Source organism: Bos mutus, chromosome 24 (genome assembly GCF_027580195.1).
Source record: "Bos mutus isolate GX-2022 chromosome 24, NWIPB_WYAK_1.1, whole genome shotgun sequence".
Taxonomy (NCBI): domain Eukaryota; kingdom Metazoa; phylum Chordata; class Mammalia; order Artiodactyla; family Bovidae; genus Bos; species Bos mutus.
In genome coordinates, this window is record NC_091640.1 from 44,385,287 (window position 1) to 44,404,964 (window position 19,678).

At 46.4% G+C, this 19,678-nt stretch overlaps 1 protein-coding gene across 3 annotated transcripts in view; it reads left to right on the plus strand.

Annotated features, from left to right (window-relative positions):
- Positions 1 to 1,778: 1,778 nt before the first annotated feature.
- The window catches only part of SETBP1 (SET binding protein 1), a 407,102-nt gene continuing 389,202 nt past the window's right edge, over positions 1,779 to 19,678 (plus strand). For 2 of the 3 annotated variants that reach the window (XM_070361976.1, XM_070361978.1), the window contains exon 1: positions 1,779 to 2,818. The gene's annotated coding sequence lies outside the window, so the exon portion shown is untranslated. Of the gene's footprint in view, positions 2,819 to 12,988; positions 13,034 to 19,678 lie in introns of those variants that run through there. The other variant, XM_070361977.1, reaches the window with a different exon arrangement.

A 19,678-nucleotide genomic window follows, 5' to 3' on the forward strand; every position in this document is an offset into this window, starting at 1 on the left:
AGGACACAGAGTCTATTTATGGCTCTGTCTTAACTTAATGACTGGGGGCAGTCCACTGCATCTCTCTGTCTCTGTTTCTTCAACGTTAAGATGATGGGGTTTGAACTGGTGATCTCTTGGGTAAACTTTATTGCACTGTAATTCTGTAGACTTATTTATCATCTATTATACTGAATTTTTAATATGTAATGTGCTTCTCTGAGCTGCTATTCAAAGAAACACAACAGCACAGGATGGAAGACTCTGTTAACATGCTAAGTTTATAGAAGGGAAGGACTTGAGCAATAAACTTCAGTTCTGGCTCAGATGACACCAGCCAGCTGTATGCTCATAGGCAAACCCTTCTGATTTCTGGAGCTCAGTTTCTCCATTTGGAAAGTGTAGGGGGAAAAAAAAAAAACAACCCACATGCTATCTTAGTCCTTTAGGGCCTCTGGGACAGGGTTTCAGAAATCTAGGTACAGAAGGAATCAGAAAAAAGTCATTTGATCACACAGAACCATTGTTTTGACATCATATTTTATGCCTTTATCTTTATTTCTATCATCAGTTCATATGCCCTGCTGATTTTCTTTTTTCCTAATTAAGCATTACCTTCCCACTAATAACAATACTCTCGTATATGGGTCACAGAAGACCTACTGAAACATTGCTCTAACAGAGTTTTTGCTGTGATGAGTAACAGGAAACGTTTCTGGCCAGTCAGAACGTTTCTCTGTAAAAAAGCACTTTGGTAAGAACACTTGGGTCAGAGGGCAGTGATCTACTTAGGATCGAACTGAAACGGATCCAGGGAAATGGGCCAGGATGGGAGTTGCTGTACTTCACTGCATCCTTTCTGTAAAAAAGAGTTATGAGAGTGAGGAGGCTCTGTGACAGAATTCACACCAGCAGCCGACCCAGGTCGGCAGTGGCTGATGTAATTTGTCCCATCACATTGACATGTGATTGACATGTGATTGACATCACACTGGGGGGTCATTCCCAACCACTACCAAATCATTCCTCAATCCACAGTCCCAAAACTCTCCATATAAAACGTGGTAGGCAGGAGTCCTCTCAGAATGCCAGCTTTGAGTAAACTCTCCCCCGCGTCTTTGAGTTCAAACCACTGGCAAAACCTTTCTGAATCCCTATCTGTTCTATATTGTCCCATAACGCAGACACGCCCCTGAGGGAGTTACATTCCTCAGTTGCCTGGGGTTGCCACTGAGTAGCCTGAGTAGGTCCACTTTTGCAGCCCCGCATGCAAATAGTCAAGGAGATTAAAATACCACATTTTGTATGAACTGAAGACATTCCTTCTTCTTTTCACCACCCTGAATAGAGAACCGCACGCCAGCGTCGTCTCTCTCGTTGTCTTTCCCTCATCAGCGGTCCAATGTCTGTGAATACGAGAAAATGCACATATGCATCTGAATGCATGCATGTCGCTTGACAAAAATAATAATAATAATAATAACCCCCTGAAATGTAATTACCGGGTTAAAAAAGTGCACTCGGTTTTCAGAGCCTACCGCATCTCGCGCCCCGGCCGCGCAGCTCCCCCGACACTGCTGCTGTTGTGTCAGACAGTGGCAGTGTTGAGCCCCGGAGCCGAGCCCGCGGCAGTCCCCGCGGCCGCCCAGTCTCCGCCGCGGACTCGGGCGCGCAGCGCCACTGGGCCGCGAGGGCGCGGGGGAGCGGGAGGGGCGCGAGGGCGGCGAGGGGTCTCCGATCCGCCTCCACGAACTGTTTTCCTTCACCCCCGGCCCGAGCCCCACTCCCTCCCATGGATCGAAATCCACAGAAATTCACTGAGGGAGGGTGAAGGGAGAGAGGTCGCTCGCAGGTTCCTGGCTGTGCCTCCCCCGGGCTCAAGTCGGGGAAGCGGCCCCCTGGTCGGCTGGGCAAGCGCTGGTGTGGGGTGCCCGCACCCCTGCCGAGGCAGATCGCGGGGTGGCGGTCCCCGCTGGGTTCTGCCGCGAGGCCGCTGCGATCCTCCCCCTCCCCCGCCCGCGCCCTCCCCCTTCCTTTCACTAGGACTCCGGGACTCGAGAGAGGGCGCGGGAGGCAGCCACTCGGGCCCGACCCCACTCCAGCGCTCGCCGGGGACGCGGGCGGGTGGCGAGGGGACGCGGCGGGGGCGCGGGGCGGGCGCGGCCATGGAGCGGCGGCGGCGGCGGCGGTGGCAGCACTAGCGACCGCGGGCAGACGAGCGGGCGGGCTGGGCCGCCCGGCGCCGCGGACCGAACTGCACAGCTCAGCAAAAGCGCCCTCGCCCTTCGCGCGCTGCCTCCTGCGAGCCCGAACCCGGCAACATTTTTTTTTAAGGCTCCAATCCATCCTTTGAAGAAAAGGAAAAAAAAAAAATAGCATTGATTGGATAGACTGGGATATATATATATAATTTGGGAGGGGGGTTCCTGCTAAAATTAGCCGGGCCCGCGGCGCGCGGTGTGCGAGTGTGTGCGTGCGGGCGTGGTGTGTGTGTGTGTGTGTGTGTGTGTGTGTGTGTGAATGTGATTACTCCAGGACTCCTCGGGCTCCGGAGACGCCATTTTCCCCCTTGATATCTCTCTCTGTAAATCGGTGGCGCGGCGGAGGCGGCCGCGCCGGGCGGGAAGCGCGGGGCCGGCCGGGGCGCCCGCCGCTCGCCTCCGCCTCCGCGCGCCCGGGGGCCCCGGCGCCCCCCGAGCGAGGGCGGCCCGCCCGCGGCTCGCCGTGTGACAGATGCTCATCGCCATGGAGTTGCCGCAGCAGCACCTTCGGGGGCTCGGGCGAGCGACGGGAGCCGGGATCTGACCGAGCGCCGGGGCCAGCGGAGCCGGAGCCGTGGGTGAGCACGCGCAGCGACCTTGGCCCGGGAGCTCGGCGCCCAGCCTCCCGCCGCGCCGCGGGCCCCGCACGCCCGGGGCCAGGGGCGGTGTGTGTTCTCTGCGTGCAAAAGTTAACGCTGCCTCGCCGGGGCTTTGACTTTGCACCGGCGGGAACTGGGAGACCGGGCCGAAGGGGCGGGATGCCGGTCCCGGCGAGGCTGCGGAGGATGGGCGCGATTCCGGCCAGCCGGCCGTGGGCAAAGATGCTGGCTCATTTGAAGTGACTCGGTGGTGGCGGCGAGGGTGGCAGCGTCGGGCTGGAGGTCTGGGACCTTATTGAGTTCGGCCTAATCTGATCCCCCCCCCACCCACTCCGCCCCGGCCTTCCCCCTCCCCCCGCCTTTTGCACCCTCCCTCCCTCCCTCCGTCCGGCCGCCGACTGCTGGGGCTCGCGGGTTTGGCGTTGGTGGAGTGGACTCAAGAGGGGGAGGGGGTAGGGAAAGGAGTGGGAAGGCGGCAGGATATTTTTTTCCCCCTCTCTCTTTGTAACTTGCAGGTTAAGTGGAGCTAGAGAGCTACATTGTATCTAGTTGGATTTTGGGGGTGGGTGGGTAGGTTGGTGGGGGGGGGGGGAATGTATCAGAATCTAACGTGTGGTTAATAGAAAGAAGAACAGGGAAGAAGTGGTCCAGCCGGCGAAGGTTGGTGTGTGCTTGTGTCGTAGCTCTGTGTTAGTCTTTTTCTTAAAATCTTAATCAATGGATCTGAGTCTCTCTCGTGCTCTCCGGTTTTGGGACTCTGAAAAGACAGGAATTCCCTTAAAAGCAGACGAATGCCCTTTTTGAAAGCACGCATTGTGTGTGTTTCTAGAGGAGCCGTGGGCTTGGGAATTAACGACAGGCTTTCCCGTTCGGTGGTTTCCAGTGGGAAATAACTCCTGAAAGGGAGCCCTTCAGTATCGATTTATTGTTTTTGTCTTTCAAACCATTATCCCTTTGACTACAATACTGTCCAAGAAGTTCCACAGAGACAAAGTCAGGTAAACTGGACCGGGCAGATCTTTAGCAAGATGGTGATAACGCTGATGCTGTTTTTGGTGTCTGTTTGTGATAGAAGCTTTGTTGGGTAATAGCAATTTCTGATCGGTAGAGCATGCTGGCTCTACAAAAATAAGTAACTACCGAAATGCTGTCTTCCAGTCCCCATCCCCGACAGGCTGCACACACCCCTCCTCCCACAACCCGCACCAGTTACAATTCTGAAATAGGATCCAACTGGAAATATTTTCTTTGGAGATCGGAAAGTTGTGCAATTGGAAGTATGAGATGAGGCTAGAGGTACTGCTGGTGTGGGGAGGGGGTTCTTATTGCCCCTTGATGCTGCATTTATTCTTTATGTGTGCCTATGTGGGTTCTGATGGTGTATATATTGGTCTAAGAGGACTGTTGAGGGAAGGATTTCCGATTCATTTCCGCTTCAAATAAACTGTCCTGATAATCTCATGGTTGACATCTAATGCTAAAAGGCCAATTTGTGTGTCTCTTTATCCCTGCAGAAGCTCTCCTCTGAAAGGGCAGTTTATTTTGGAATTCTACCACAGCTACTTTTTCTTTCAAGCCTCCCCATCCCCTCCACCACTATCCACACCTTTTAAAAAAGTTAGTTGGAGTCCATGGTCTTTATGGAAATACTAATATTACTTGTTTTCCTCTTACATTATTTTTAAAAATTCTGTTCCTTTTCATTCCTTTACTCTTCATCCTGTTTTTCCTTTCCTGTAGTTTTGTGCAAAATCTAACTTTATAAAGTTATTATTGCCAAAACTGTCTGGCAGTCTTGCCCCATCTCTTACTATCCTGTAGTTTACACAGGTAGATCAGGTTGCCCTTCCCAGCCCATCTTTATCCTGAAAACATGTGTGTAGGTGTGCACATGTATGCTCATGTGTTTTGGAAGGGCAGGAGTGGGCTCAGAAAGAAGAGCATGGAGAGGAGAGGAGAGGAAGGGTGTTGTTCTATGCGGCCACATCTGCAACACTGGGGCCAGACCAGCAGGCTCCGAGAGAGTTACCCTCACACACCCCAGTTGAATGTTGTTTGGCTGGGATGGGGAGGTGGAGCCAACTGTCCAGGGGCCTGTGAGGGAGGAGAAAGTTTGTAGCACTTTAAAATGTAGCCAGTTTACAATCCTTGGTCACTCCTTCCCCTTTCTCCTGCTTTTTGTGACTTCTGCCATTCCAAGACTCCTGAAAGGAGACATGATCTCTTTTGCTCTCACTTGGAAGTCCCAGTGAAGTTGAAGATGCAGTATTGTCCTCTGTACTTAATTACTTTGCCTGCTACCAAAGAAGGGCTTTAGGGCAGATCAGAAGAGTATGGCTAAACACAGAGATTTGCCAACTTCAGGGAATGTAGCCTGAGAAGACAGGAGACCAGGTATGCAGAAAGTGCTGCTTTGCACACCATCTCCCCTCCCCCATTAAGAAAATAAAAGTCTTAGTCTTGGGAAGTTGAATCGGTGTTAGAGCTGGGCTCTGGAAACTGCTAGCCACTATAGTAATCTGAGCGGGGGCAGAGGGGAGGAGGTGGTGAGTGAATGCTATCGGAAGCCAGAGGAGGAAAGCAGACTTGTTTCTGTTAGCAGGGAAAATAGATGTGTCAGTGAAATAAACAAATTGGAGGTGGGGAATGGTTTGTAGTGAATACAAGGATGATTGACTGAGAGGCAGTGATATGGTTTGGAAGGGGCCAGTTATAGCTTGGGAGATAGTATCAACTGCCTTATATGTTCACGAATGGGCTGGGCAAGTGAACGGGTGTAATCTGACCTTTTGTATGTTAACATCAGAACATCCCACAGGAAGGCATCGCTGGCAAGCCCTGTTCTGCACTTCACACAGGGGAAGCCTAGGGGTATCCTCGAGTGAACCAAGGAGCCCCTTTGGTACCACAAGGACTTCTGGTCCTGTGTGTGCATTATTCATGGTAGGCTACTTTGTAAGTCACTTGACCTAAAAATGAGGGCTGAGGGCAAAGAGAAAACAGTACTTGGAATCTTTGTAGAAAATTTAGTTGAAAATGGTCAGTGGGGGGAGGCAGGAGTTTGTTGAAGAAGAAATAAATAGGTAGGTACTTTCCCCTGGATTTCTGATTCCATTTCTGCTGTTATCTTGACTTTCATTTCCATTAGGAGCAGAATCAATACTTCACTGGCACAAAAAATGTACCTCTAGGAGCGCAGAGTTCTTTTAACCTGGTCATTATTTTTAGCTGTACTTTAGTCTCTGCTCTGAAGTCTATATGATATGCAAAAGGAGGAAGATGAGAGGTTGGCTGGTTGGATGGGACATCCTTTCTGGAGTTTGTAGAGACACTGAAACTTGGCTGGGCCTCAGCAACTCAGAATGCCAGTTTTTCCCTTGGAGACTTGAAGTTTTAATTGAAACCAGATAGCTATTGAGAGTGGACCTGGCCAATGAGATCTTGTTTTCTTCACTGCTCAGGAATGGAAAATAAATAATTTTTGCTGATGGCATTTCAAGTTGCTTCAGTTTTGTTCCTGCCAGGAGAATGGGATAAATTATTATTAACACATTAATGTTGTCAGAAGTTGCAATGCCTTAAAAAATGAGATAATGTTACTGAGTTTGCTCCGGGACCCACTGTGTGGGATCTGTCTCTTCGGGATGGAGGAGTAGGGAGCAGAGACAGGAGGCTGCTCTTGTCCTGAAGGGGTAGCACTGCCCTGAGAAAAGGAAGCTCATAGAGTTCTGGCCACATATCGCTGCGCTTGGTCCTTGGGTTCTGCGAAGAAGGGTACAAAACAGTCCAGTTCCATTGCTATCCTATGATCTTATGGTATACTGTGAAACCTGGTGAGCTTCCCAGAATGTTTTGGGTCAGGATTAAATAAGGAGTTGGCTCAGTGGGTAAAAAATCTCCCTGAAGTGCAGGAGACACAGGAAATGTGGGTTTGATCCCTGGGTCAGGAAGATCCCCTGGAGGAGGAAATGGCAACCCACTCCAGTATTCTTGCCTGGCAAATTCCATAGACAGAGGAGCCTGGTGGGCTGCAGTCCATGGCGTCGCAAAGAGTCAGACACAACTGCTCATGCATGCATGTGCATAAATAAGGAGCCCAGTCATCAGATCTAGCCATAGGTTTGAACTTCATTTAGAATTGTTTCTAAAGGAAACCCTGGTGTTTCACAAACTCTTCATGAAACTGCAGACACTTTTGGGCAGCCAAACGCTTGATAAGTGCAGAAAAGTAAACACCAAGATGCCCACAGAATGTATTACTTCATGAATTCAGGGGAAAGATGCCAACTTACATTTTTGTTTGGCTCTAAGTATTTATGTCCATTTTCGCTTAGCTTTACTACTAGATTCTTATGTCCCCTTAGACACACTGGGTTGAGACAATACCAAGTATTGGGGGAAACTGGTGACCGTAGATGACTGAGTCCAACTTAGTGGCCCTTACATTTCATATCCGGAATTTTCAGAATCGGGTCAGAGCAGCTTCCCTTTCAGAGTTGGTTTTCTTACCCCCTTAAGCGAGTACCCTCTAAGATTGAGGAAAGATTTTTTTTTAATGGCCTTTGGTGTAGAAACCTGCAGTTGACTTTCTGTCCAGTTCAGAGCAAATAATGCCAGGGTCAGATGGAGAATGTGAGCATCCCTGAAGTCCACAGGATCTCTTGGGAGGAAGCAGCTACCCCTTTCCAGGAGCTGATGATGGGTTGTCATCAGCAGATCCATGAGAAATAAATTACAGGCAAGGCCAGCTAAGCTGACCCCCAGGCAGGTAGAGGCTTCTACCTTTCCAAGTGCTGGAAAGGGAGAAGGGATGAATGGTGAGTCGATAAGAGTTTTAGAACTTTGCCACCTTGGAAAAATGTTTCTCTGACCCAATATACCTTTTTGCATCAAAACAAACTTTTTTATATCCACAGTACTTTTCTTTTCAAAACTATCTTTATATCACATTTGCCCCCTTGATTTTCTAAGGCGGGAAGCTAGGTAAGCCTTTTATCCCCTTGCAGAAGATGAGGCCACTGATGTAATGACTTGCTGAAATGACACAAGTTGGTGGCCCACATGGGACCAGATGGCTCTGATAAAGTGTGAAGAGCATCACACCTGAAGTGACAAGATCTGCCTTGGATTTTGTCCCTATTATTTCCCAGCTAAATGTCCCTGGAAAGTTATTTAACCTCTTCGAGCCTCAGTAAACTAATCAGTAAAATAAGGATAAAAGATGCTTACCCTGCCTACTTCACAGGGGTTTTGAGGATTAAATAATACCAGCTAATTTCTATAATTGAACTCTGAGAGGATTTCCACGCTGCCTCCTGGAAACTGGTGTCTGGGATTGTTGTCACCATCGCTTGGAGATTAATAGCTTCTTGGTATGCCTAGAAATGCCTGTAGGGGCCCCTTGTGTTCTAAGACAGTCAGGGAATAGTTGTTTTGTGCTCTTGAGTTGACCAAAGGAAAAAGAAAATGTGTATAGTATATGTATTTCAGATCAGTTGAATTCTTGGATACCTACTTTGCATATATATCTGAGATCAAGAGTCTCAGATAGTATTAAATTTGGACTCAAGGATGCACTAATGGATCCTTGAGTCCAAATTCAATACTGTCTGAGACTCTTGATCTCAGATATATATGCAAAGATATATATGCACTAAGAATTCCTTCTCATTCTTAACTCTTCAAGGAAAAAAGAAAAAAGACATGGAGAGCCACAGAGAGGACAGGTAATGGGTGGTGAGTGTGTGTGTGTGTGTGTGGGGGGGGGGGTTTCCATCAGGGAGCCACAGTGGCTGAGAAATGACAGTCAAGACAGAATTTGTATCCTCTCTAAAGAACAGAACCGATAGCAAGATTGTATCTGTCCCAGCAAACCCAGAAAGTTCTCTCGAATCAGGGTCGATCTTCACAGACTCTTCTGCATTGCCCCTCTTTCTCTTTCCCATGATTCCTGGCTCGCCCTGCTCAGCAGCCTGCACTGGGCATGTTGCAGAACTCACCGGTGAACCTCGTTTAATGCAGCACACATAGGCCTCTGTTCCCTTTAGACTGATTTCCTTGTTGGCCCTGAGCACTTGTACACTTGTCCACCTCCACACTTCTGCTCCTTCTGTGTCACCGCCTTCTCTCTGAAAGTGTCCCAACTGGTCCCTTTTAGCCAGAGTGTCTACCTCTTAGGACACCTGACCAGCTCTCAGTTCTTCACCGCCGTTTCCAGAGCATTTCAGGATTAAAGCACTTGCCGGGCATCTGGCTTATACTGCTTTGCTCTTCGTTGTCAGTCACCTCTCCAGGCTGTGAGTCCTTGAAGGATGGGGCCAAGGTTGCCCCCACAAAGTCCTACTTATGAATGATTTCTGAGAATGAATGAATCACAGAATTTATGCAGCGATAGAATATTAAAAGTGAATGTTGTTTAAGATACATGAAAGCTCTGCACAGTGAAGCAACACAATAAGAATCTCTTAGACAAAGTGAATAATAAGCACTTATGTCAATGACTTTTTATATTTTTGGCTATCTTTCAGGGGCAATCACCCACTCTCAGTTATTCCCGCAAAGCCTGAGAGTTAATGATGCTTTACTGCATGTACATCTTATCAGTCAGTGATTCACTTATTCATTCAATCATCAAAATATTTATTAAGTACCTACTAGAGCCTGCTCGCCACTCTCGCCCACATAGCTCTTGACTTTCTCTGAAAATTTCGATTGCATTTTTTGTCCACCACACTCATTTTGGCACTTAACCATGCAATCTTCTTTGTTACTTAAGTCCAAGTGCTTCTCACTCCTTGGTGACTGAGTGCGCCTGGCTGCGGTAGAAAAGAAGGCTGAGCAGAGAAATGCACTCAGAAGGGAAAGTTCTGGGCACGGGCTCCTGCAAGACTGGTGGCAGGCTGGATTGGCCCCCGGTCAGCACGTGGTATAGGATAATCCTTTCTGCTCCTTAGCTTGAGCCACAGTAAAGAGAAAGAGTTTGGATTATTGTGGAGGAGGGGCCCCTTCTGAAATTCTGTGACTCTATAGGCAGAAGTGTCCCAGGAATTTTAAAGGTTTCTTAAAGCTCAGAACTCCTCAACCTCATTTAGTAGCACCCCAACAACTGTCTACGTTACTCCCACTAAGACATCGTGACCTTTGCTAAGTGTTTGCTGTGGTGAGAGTTACAGAAGGAGACATGGGACCAGGAGAAACTCAAAGAGCCAGGCTTGGGGACACGGAAAGAAGAGGAGGGGGATGATTAGTTAAATGTAAAGAAATACGATAGTGAATAACGTGGAAGAAAGAAAAGGATTGATCCGGTACATCTTTTGAAAACTGGCCCCTGTTGATGAAGTGACCAAATTGAGACTAGGGAAATGGCTTGTCTCAGACAAAGCAGACGAAGATGGCTTCTGGAAAATCTGTACTGTATTCCCTTTCTGGGCTTTGCTTACTACTTCTGTGCTCAGTAGGCGTTTGGAATCTCTGCTGTGGTTGCTTTTGGACCTCATGGGTCTAGGGGGCTAGGCATTGTTTTCTTGTGTAGATTCGGTGGGCATAAAGGTTAGGGCTATGCCTGTGCTCCTGGGATGTCTGTTCAATCTTCACATCAGAGTCTGCCCTTTCATGGCCTGTGTTCAATAACAATGCGTGAATTGGTTTGCATGCATTTTGAGATGAGAGGGAGTGACCTGCAGTTTGTCCAAAGCCAGAGGCCTCTGAGGTTAGGGTTGGGGTGGAAATAGGAAAATTGGGTTTTGACCTGAGTTCAGCAGTCATTCTGAGTTACCTAGGAGCACACTGTTGGAGTATTTCGGACCAGCAAGGCTCTACAAGCTGCTGAGATGCTTCAGGTACTTTTACTCTAGGACTTGGGATATGAAAAAAAAAAAAAGGCAAGCAACTCGATTAGTCTAATTAGGTACAAAGAAATGTCTTCATTATTCCTTTTATTTGTTTAAGATTGAGAGATTTGTCAGTGGAAAGATTGGGCTTGGGGGGTTTCAGCTTGGGTCTGGAAAGATGTAGATGCTGGAGATGGTAAATTTGATGAATCCGATGTTGTAGCCTGAGAACTCCCATTAGAAGCAATTGGGGCACAGTTGTGCTTGTAGCAAAATAATAAACTCTGGGTGGCAAGTCCCTTGCAGTTGTTGGGTGGTATGTCTGTGACCTATTATTATTCAAGCAATGAGAGCTTTGACTTTTTTTTTTTAAGTATTGATTCATAATGGTGACTAAAAAGGATGATTTGATGTGAAAGCCCTGTGGGCCTTCTCTCTGCTCATTATTTTGTACTCTGGAGCTCAATTACAGTTGGGTTTTGGATCCACAAATGTTTGTTGAAGTCTCAGCATTGTAGTTTGTGCCATTGTTCTTGGCAATGTTGGGTGAGAAAGGTCTGGTATGAGATGGGGCTTTTGCCCTTGACGAATGGACAGTATATCTCAAGAGACAGGCTTAGCTCAAATGGAAAGCATCAGTCTGCAGCCAAAATGGGAGCATGATCTAAGTGGAATTAGCTATTTGGGTGATCAGGGATAAAGTACAGTCGGGGAAGGCTTCAAGAATGTTGTGGTTTTAGGTTTGATGGTAGAACTGGAACCAGGGGACATTCTTGGTGTCCCAGTTAGCTTTGGCACAAGAGCAGAGATGGGACAGAGTTTGAATGTGAATTTGAAATTGCCACCAGGAAACAGATGCTAATTGTGATCATGTACTGCATCTGACAGGAACAAGGAGGCCCTGATGCTGAAGGTCCAGCTGGCTGATATTGAGCCACAGGTCACTACAGCAGACACCTTGCTGGTCTGAAGTCTCCTGACAGCAGCGGAAAGAACGACACTTAGGGCCCACTAAACTAGGCCTCATTTACATTTAAACAGGAGTGTCATAGACTCTGATGGGTGCTGTGGGGACCCCAAGAGATGGAGAGGAAGTTGTCTCTGTTTTCAATCTGGTGGAAGACTCCTTAAGAACTCTTAAAAACAAGTGGAGGAGTAGAAGCAAGAGATGGTCCTCTAGGGCTCCGTGGAGTGTCAGTCAGCACAACAGATGGGGTGGGGTGCTGCGGGGAACGGGTCAAGGCTGTGTCTCCCGTGCTGAGATGGGAGCCATGACTGGAGTTTTCAGAATGTGAGGAGGGTAGGTGTGAGGAGCAGAGGTATGTGCCAGTTGGAGGAATTCCACACATGCCACACACAAGAAGATCCTGGCATCTGACTGTCCTGCCTACTACTAGTCCTGTTAGCCACCAGCTCTTCAGTGTGGAGTTCAAAAGAGACATCTTTAGGACAAAAAAAAATAAAACTATGTGTAAGCATTCGGAATGGAATCAGCCACTTGGAGGAACAAAAAAGCTCTGTGACATGGGTGCTCATTTCCAGGAGTTTAAAACGTAATTGGAGAGAGACATGTTCAAATTTCAGTAACAATGCAATATTTAAATGTCAGTTCAGGATAGCTGAAGGAGAAATATCATAAAGGACAGGAAATGGAGCCAGTATTTGTTTACTCTCTGGTATGCCTAGCATCTCCTTTGTGGCAGAAGCGCAAACGTCTAAGTGTCAGGTTACACTTTACGTTCTAATGACAGTGAGCAAAGCAGTTTTGAATCAGATGGTTGAGAAGTCAAGGAATTTGAATTAAGACTGAACAGGTAGTGCAGTCAAAATTAAGGGGCCTTGAAAGAAAGACTAGGGAAGTTATTATCTGTTCAATTATTCAGTTTAGCTGCATTGCCCTCAGGTAACTCTACCATTTTCATCCCCAGTTTATATGTGATATGGTGGAGGATCAGTTTAAGTGACTACTAATGCTGGATATTTCAAGACTTGGGGGCATTATGGTTCAATGGAAAGCAAATGACAGTTGGGGTCAGACAGAACTACCTATGTGATTTCAACAAATATCTCTACTTCCATTTTCTTATCTGTAAAATGGGTAAATCTCAGGTTTAAATCAACAACTAAACTTGACACTTATTATATACTATTTCCTTGTTCAAAGTTAGGATCATTTTCTTTACTATGTGGGTGTCTTCTTTAATACACTTACACAAAAGATATTATGATCACAGTTACTTCTTACAGGTGAACCCTACATATTTAACCTATTTAGGTGCTGTTCTGTGTATGTTATTTTTTCTTTTCCTTGTAGAAGTTGGTGAAGAGATTAGGAGGCCGATGAGAAAACTGATGCCCAGAGAATGTAAGTGATGTGGCAAGTCGAATGGCAAACTGGTTTTAGAGCTCCCATGTATAAAAGTGGGCTTACCTTGTGGCTCAGCTGGTAAGGAATCCGCCTGCAGTGCAGGAGACCTGGGTTCCATCCCTGAGTTGGGAAGATCCTCTGGAGAAGGGAAAGGCTACCCACTCCAGTATTTTGGCCTGGAGAATTCCATGGACTGTGGTATGGTCCATGGGGTTGCAAAGAGTTGGACACGACTGGACAACTTTCACTCATGTATAAAAGTAGCTAGGAGCATTTGGCCAAAAGCTGGCATCACTTTGTTTTAGAGACATCATGATCTTTAAGTAAAAGCACAGACTTTGGAATCATACAAGCCTGAATTTGATTGTGGATCTGGCACAGGTAGTGTGTGCAGAGCAAATTGCCTCTCTAGACATTTGTATTTACATTTCCACATCTTTAGTATGAGGGTGTGTCTTTTTTTGCATCACAGGGCTGTTGTCTAGATTAAATAGATAATGCCTATAGAGACCATTTATTATGCTCAACCCTTTCTCCCACTACAAGTGTGTGCTTTTCTTGACTGCATGGAGAAATGCAGAGAATGGGTAGTACACCAAAACCAGAGCTCCACCTTTAAACTGGAGGATTGGCCCAGGCAATGCTGTTGAGACCTTTCCCTGGGGGTCCAGTACCCAAGGATTCTACCATTGCATTGTGTTATTGGTTCCCAGAGGAGGCACTATTTTTGCAGCTAGAACTGGAACTGTTGATTAACAGTACGCTTTTGGCCTCCGGCCTCGGAAGTTTGATTCTGCCTCTCCGTGTCATGGAGATCCCTGAGCACAGAGACCAATTCTTAGTTTTGTGTTAGGCTAAACCAACAAAGGTCCGTCTAGTCAAGGCTATGGGTTTTCCAGTAGTCATGTATGGATGTGAGAGTTGGACTATAAAGAAAGCTGAGCGCCAAAGAATTGATGCTTTTGAACTGTGGTGTAGGAGAAGACTCTTGGGAGTCCTTTGGGCTGCAAGGAGATCCAATCAGTCCATCCTAAAGGAGATCAGTCCTGGGTGTTCATTGGAAGGATCCATGCTAAAGCTGAAACTCCAATACTTTGGCCACCTCATGCGAAGAGTTGACTCATTGGAAAAGACTCTGATGCTGGGAGGGATTGGGGGCAGGAGGAGAAGGGGAAGATAGAAGATGAAATGGTTGGATGGCATCACTAACTCAATGGACATGAGTTTGGGTAAACTCTGGGAGTTGGTGATGGACAGGGAGGCCTGGCGTGTTGCAGTCCATGGGGTCACAAAGAGTTGGACACGACTGAACAACTGAACTGAACTGAATAACTGAGCAGAGCTGCAGAGCCAGTAAAACCTATGAAGAGGTGTGGGGTACCAGCTCTGTCTTTGAAAGGTTTTTGATTGTCAAGTTGAGGAAAGAAGGCTCAGCAGCTGAGAAGGTTAGAGGTGAAGGGACAACAGAGTTCACCTCATCACCTCCCCTTTCTACAGATGTGGATGACAAGACCCTGGGAGAAAAAAAGAACTTGCCTAAGTCTACCTAGGGAGGCCTGGTGTGCTGCAATTCATGGGGTCGCAAAGAGTCAGACACGACTGAGCGACTGAACTGAACTGAACTTAGCTCCAAATGGCAGAGTGCAGAAATGAATCTGGAATTCGTGGTTGAATTAAGTCTTATTTCCTCCACAGGACAAACTAAGTACAAGAAGAAAGCAATAGTCAAACAACTTCAAAACACTCATTAGTGGATACAAATTAAACTACTTGTATGTGCTTCCCATTGTAAAGGGTGGTGGAGGAGGTTGGTCTCCAACTCCCAAACCTCAGGCTTTACTTGGAATCTGGGAGGAGAAGGCAATATTTGGCCTAATGCCAGTGTGGGTGACACAGACTGTGGGAGTAAATCAAATTCACTTAAAGTTTTGAATACCCACTATGGTGATCCCAACATGATCTTTCATAAATATCTTGTTTTGATCTTCAATTACTCCTTACCCTTGAGGTAGAATTATTACCAAGTTTCCAAATGAAGCAAACAGTTTAAGTATAATTCCTGAAAACACAGTTGCTCACCGGAAAAGAGAGGTTAACTAATCTAAACCCATGACCTCAAAGCAGTGCTACTTCCATTCCTCTTTTCAAGAGGAAACATCGTTTAGACACTTGCTGTGGGACACTTACTGAGCATGTTCACTATTCTCTGGTATATGGTAGAGACCCACTTAAAACCCAGCCCCTTCCTTATGGAGTCTTTGGTCTGGTGGGAGAGATAAATAAGGGAATATTGCAATACAGTTTGCCAAATGCTTTGATAGCAGAATGCCCAGGAAAGTGAGAGTAAGAACATCTGTGAGTGTGACTGTGTATATGTGTGTATACATTTGTACACACAGAGAAAAGTACGAGAAAAGGAAGGCCCAAGTAGTCTTTATGAAGGAGGTGAAACTTGACCCAATTATTGAAGAATGGCTTAGAGATAACCAGGTGGTGAAGAAAGGACAGGCCAGCCAGAGGAATTAGGGAATTATATGAAGTTATGCAAGTCAATGGGATTTGGGCGAAGCTGCACCTCAGGACATGCTGCTCTACAATGTGCTGGATGGAGTACTCAGACAGTGCTGCTTGGAGGAGGTGATCTGTGGTCAGGAATGTACCATATAGGTGTGTGTGGTTCCATGCTAAGTTGCTTCAGTTGTGTCCAACTCTTTGTGACGCTATGGACTGTAGCTCACCAGGCTTCTCTGTCTGTGGGATTCTCCAGGCAAGAATACTGGAGTAGGTTGCCATGCTCCCCTCCAGGGGATCTTCCTGACCCAGGGATCGAATCTGTGTCTCCTCTGGCTGCTGTATTGCAGGCAGATTCTTTACCCCTGAGCCACCAGGGAAGTCCGCGTAACATAATAAAGTCACTGAGTCTGATCTTCATTCTCTGCTGGAGACCACTGCTGTGTTTGCAGGGTCAGAGAGCTGTGTGCAGAGTTGCCTTTGGCCTCACTGACTGAAGCTGGCAAGGGTTGGATTGTTTCCCTAGTGGCTCAGGGAAGGCCAAGGCAGGAGACGTGGGTTCAGTCCCTGGGTTGGGGAGATCCCCTGGAGAAGAATATGGCAGCCCACTCCAGTATTTGTGCCTGGGAAATCCCATGGGCAGAGGAGCCTCGTGGACTGTAGTCCGTGGGGTCAGAAAAGAGTCAGACATGACTTATTGACTAAACAACAACAACATGGGTTGGATTGCTTGATCACTTTATCGGTGTTTATGGAGCTTTTACTCTGTGCTTCTGTAGCAGGTAGACTTTCAGACCAGGGCCTGAATAATGAAAAGGCATTAACTCAAGGGGGCAAAAGAGGATCCCAGACACATGTAAAGTCCCTCAAGAGGAAAAGGCCACTTCTGACTCTCCACCTAAATACCTTAGAAGACACGTGGAAAGATGAATGCTGAACCACTCCAATGCAGAAGTCAGACAGATGATCCATCTCTTGCTGGAATTTGAGAAGGGATTCTTACATATGCCAATGAGCCTCAGTTAAAAATACAGTTGCTTCCCTATCTGAAGCCACAGAGGCTCACACTCCATCCTTTTACACAATTTGTCCCTCTGAGATCAGAAACTTACAATTTCTGTCAACAAGAAAACTAGGCCGTCATCAGATCTTCCGCATGGACAACTTTAATAAAACGACCAAAGACTGTCTCTTCCCTAACATCATTATACATATTCTCAAAGTCTACAGCTTTCAGAGAACATAGGCAAGACTGGAGGAGGGAGGTTTGGGAGGAGATTTTGACTTCTGGGCAGAGACATTTCCTCAAGGAAAGTTCTGAGGAAGACATAAAGAGTCTCTGAGACAGTGCACATTGTGCATTTCAGCTATTCGGAGTTGTAAAGAAACTGACGGAAGAACCTGCAAACAGAAGTATGTAGATGTTTGCTATCAGTGGTGTAAATGCTTAATGCTTCGTTCTCCAGATTTTTTTTTTTTAAGCCCTGATTTGTTAAGTTTGCTGTTCTTGTGGTATAAACACTCCCACCATAGCTGATTTTCAAGCTATCAACTTGACATTATTGAAGGTGGAGTTGGGAAGAACTCACATGGATGGGCTCTAATGAGCCCCAGCACACCACTGTTTGCGAGGAACCGAGGTGACCAGATCACTGATAACAGCCATAGCTCTGAGAGGAGGACTATGATTGACTTCAAGCTGAATAGAAGGTGGAGTCAAAAAGTTGTCTAGTACTTTCTTTGTAGACCAAGGCTGCCTTGCATGGCTTTTTCTTCATTAGAGCGTGAGTAAAGAGAAAGAATAAAACACAAGACCTTAGGGATGAAATACTCAGAACAAGGGCTTCCCAGGTAGGTCAGTGGTAAAGAATCCACCTGTCAAGGAAGGAGATCTAGGTTCAATTCCTGGGTTGGGAAGATCCCCTGAAGGAGGAAATGGCAACCCACTGCGGTATTCTTGTCTGAAAAATTCCATGGGCAGAGGTGCCTGGAGGGCTACAGTCCATGTGGTCACAGAGAGCTGGGTATGACTGAGTGGCTGAGCACCAGCCCTAGCACTCAGAACAAGGAAGAAAGAATAGTATTATGATATTATTTACAACAGTAGCAAAATAGGAATTTTAGACTGCTACCAGACATCAGCAACAGAAAGAATCATGACCACCCCCCACCCCCCCTACACCCCCACCCCCCAATGCCCCGCCCCTGGCCTCCCGGAGGGTGGGGAGGGGGGTGGGAAGGACCATAAAGTAACAAAGAGAGAGCATTATGAGATGAAAAAGCATCAGAATTAGCAGAAAGAAGGATGGATAAAGTAAGAAAGATCACAGGGATGCAAAATGTGTAATGCAAAATTAAACATCCACAGGTCAATCTGCAAAGGGAAGATGAAAGGCAAAATTAATTGGTGTTATGGACCTTAGATTAGGGAAGGCTCTCGCATGATGCAAAATAAAGAAATAAAAACAGTGAGAGAGAAAATGAGAGAAATGGAGAACAGAGAGTAGAGTTCTAAACTGAGGTAAAAAAAAAAAAGAAAGAACCACTGAATAGAAGAAATAGCCAAAGGAATAATTGAAGGGAATGATTCTGAATTAGAAATAACCTGCACTTCAGATCCAAAAGTCTCACTCTGTTCCAGGAAAAATAAGTAAGATCCACATTCCTCATATTGTTGTTAATAAAATTGTATTATAATAAAAAAATTTTCAATTAGAAAAGCATAAAACTCATTGTCTAGAAAGGAAACAAAACCAGGCTGGCTTCCATTTTCTCTTCTTTTACTTTAAGTTCTAGAAGACATTCTACAGAGTTTTGAGGGGAAAAAGTTCTGGCCTGAGGATTATATGGGTAGCCTACTGTCTTCCACAATGTAAAGATGAAAGACATGTCCAGCTTTATGGAATTAGCAGAATAAAGAGCTGAGGTAGGGGTGAGGATGTGGAGTTCTGGGAGAGTTTGGGAAAGGTCAAGAATGAGGCAGCAGACTCTTCCGATATTTGTCATTGTTTGCCTGTAAGACCTTATGAATTGTATGTGTTATTTAAAAACTTATAAGAAGCATGTAGTTCCATTAGAAAAAAAGATAAAAAACTATAATGAGGAAGATCAGGAAGTCATCTTTCCCCCCATTTTATTGATGAGACAGTGAGGCTAAAAGAGTCTTATGAGGGATCCTAGGTGTCAGAACTAGGTCCAGAGTCCACATCTTTTGACTCCTGTTATATAAGCGATGGAGAAGGCCCTGGCACCCCACTCTAGTACTCTTGCCTGGAGAATCCCAGGGATGGTGGAGCCTAGTGGGCTGCCGTCTATGGGGTCGCACAGAGTCGGACACGACTGAAGTGACTTAGCAGTAGCAGTAGCAGTATATAAGTGAAGGGCTGTATCAGTTCTACCAGGCTGACACTTTGGAAAGCACTAGTCAGCGTGATGATGGTCTGAATGTGCCCTGGAAGCAAAGCAGATGGGAGAGGTAGATAATCATGGGAAGCCCAGCATGAGGAGATTTGTGTATTTATTAGTTCAATCAACCAACATTTCTCAAGTGCCCATTATTCATTGGGCACTGTTCTAGGTGTTGGGATTGCATAGATGAATAAAATGCCACTGATGAACGGTAAGCAAGAATTCCCTTTGAATATAAAGTAGTAGTGCTTTTTGGTAAAGTCAGTTGGTAGGGGTAAGCACATAGACCAGGCAAAGTCTAAGCCCATTAGAACTTCCTAGAGGGCTTGGTACCAGCCAGAGTGCTGGGTCTATCCCTGCAGCCATGGGTGGGGCTTGAGAATTGGCATTTCCACCAAGTTCCAGGATTAGTAAGAGTTCCCTCAAGGCTGCAGGTGGAGAGTGTGTTCTAGACTAGGAAAAATTCTTCCATTTTACAGATCATGGAGAAGAGAGGATGTACTTACTCCCTGGGACACATCTGGGTCGTGAAGCACATAGAGCCAAGCAAGATTCCCCTTGGCCCTCGGACAAATAATTCTGTAGGCTCACAGTACCCACTTTGGAGTGTCTCAGAGGTCTATGACCATGCTGGGTGTAATTACACAGTCTAAAGTATGGAAGAGATCTTGGTCTTGTTGCATTCATTGCTGAGATAAGTACGAAGTAAGGGACTCAGCACCT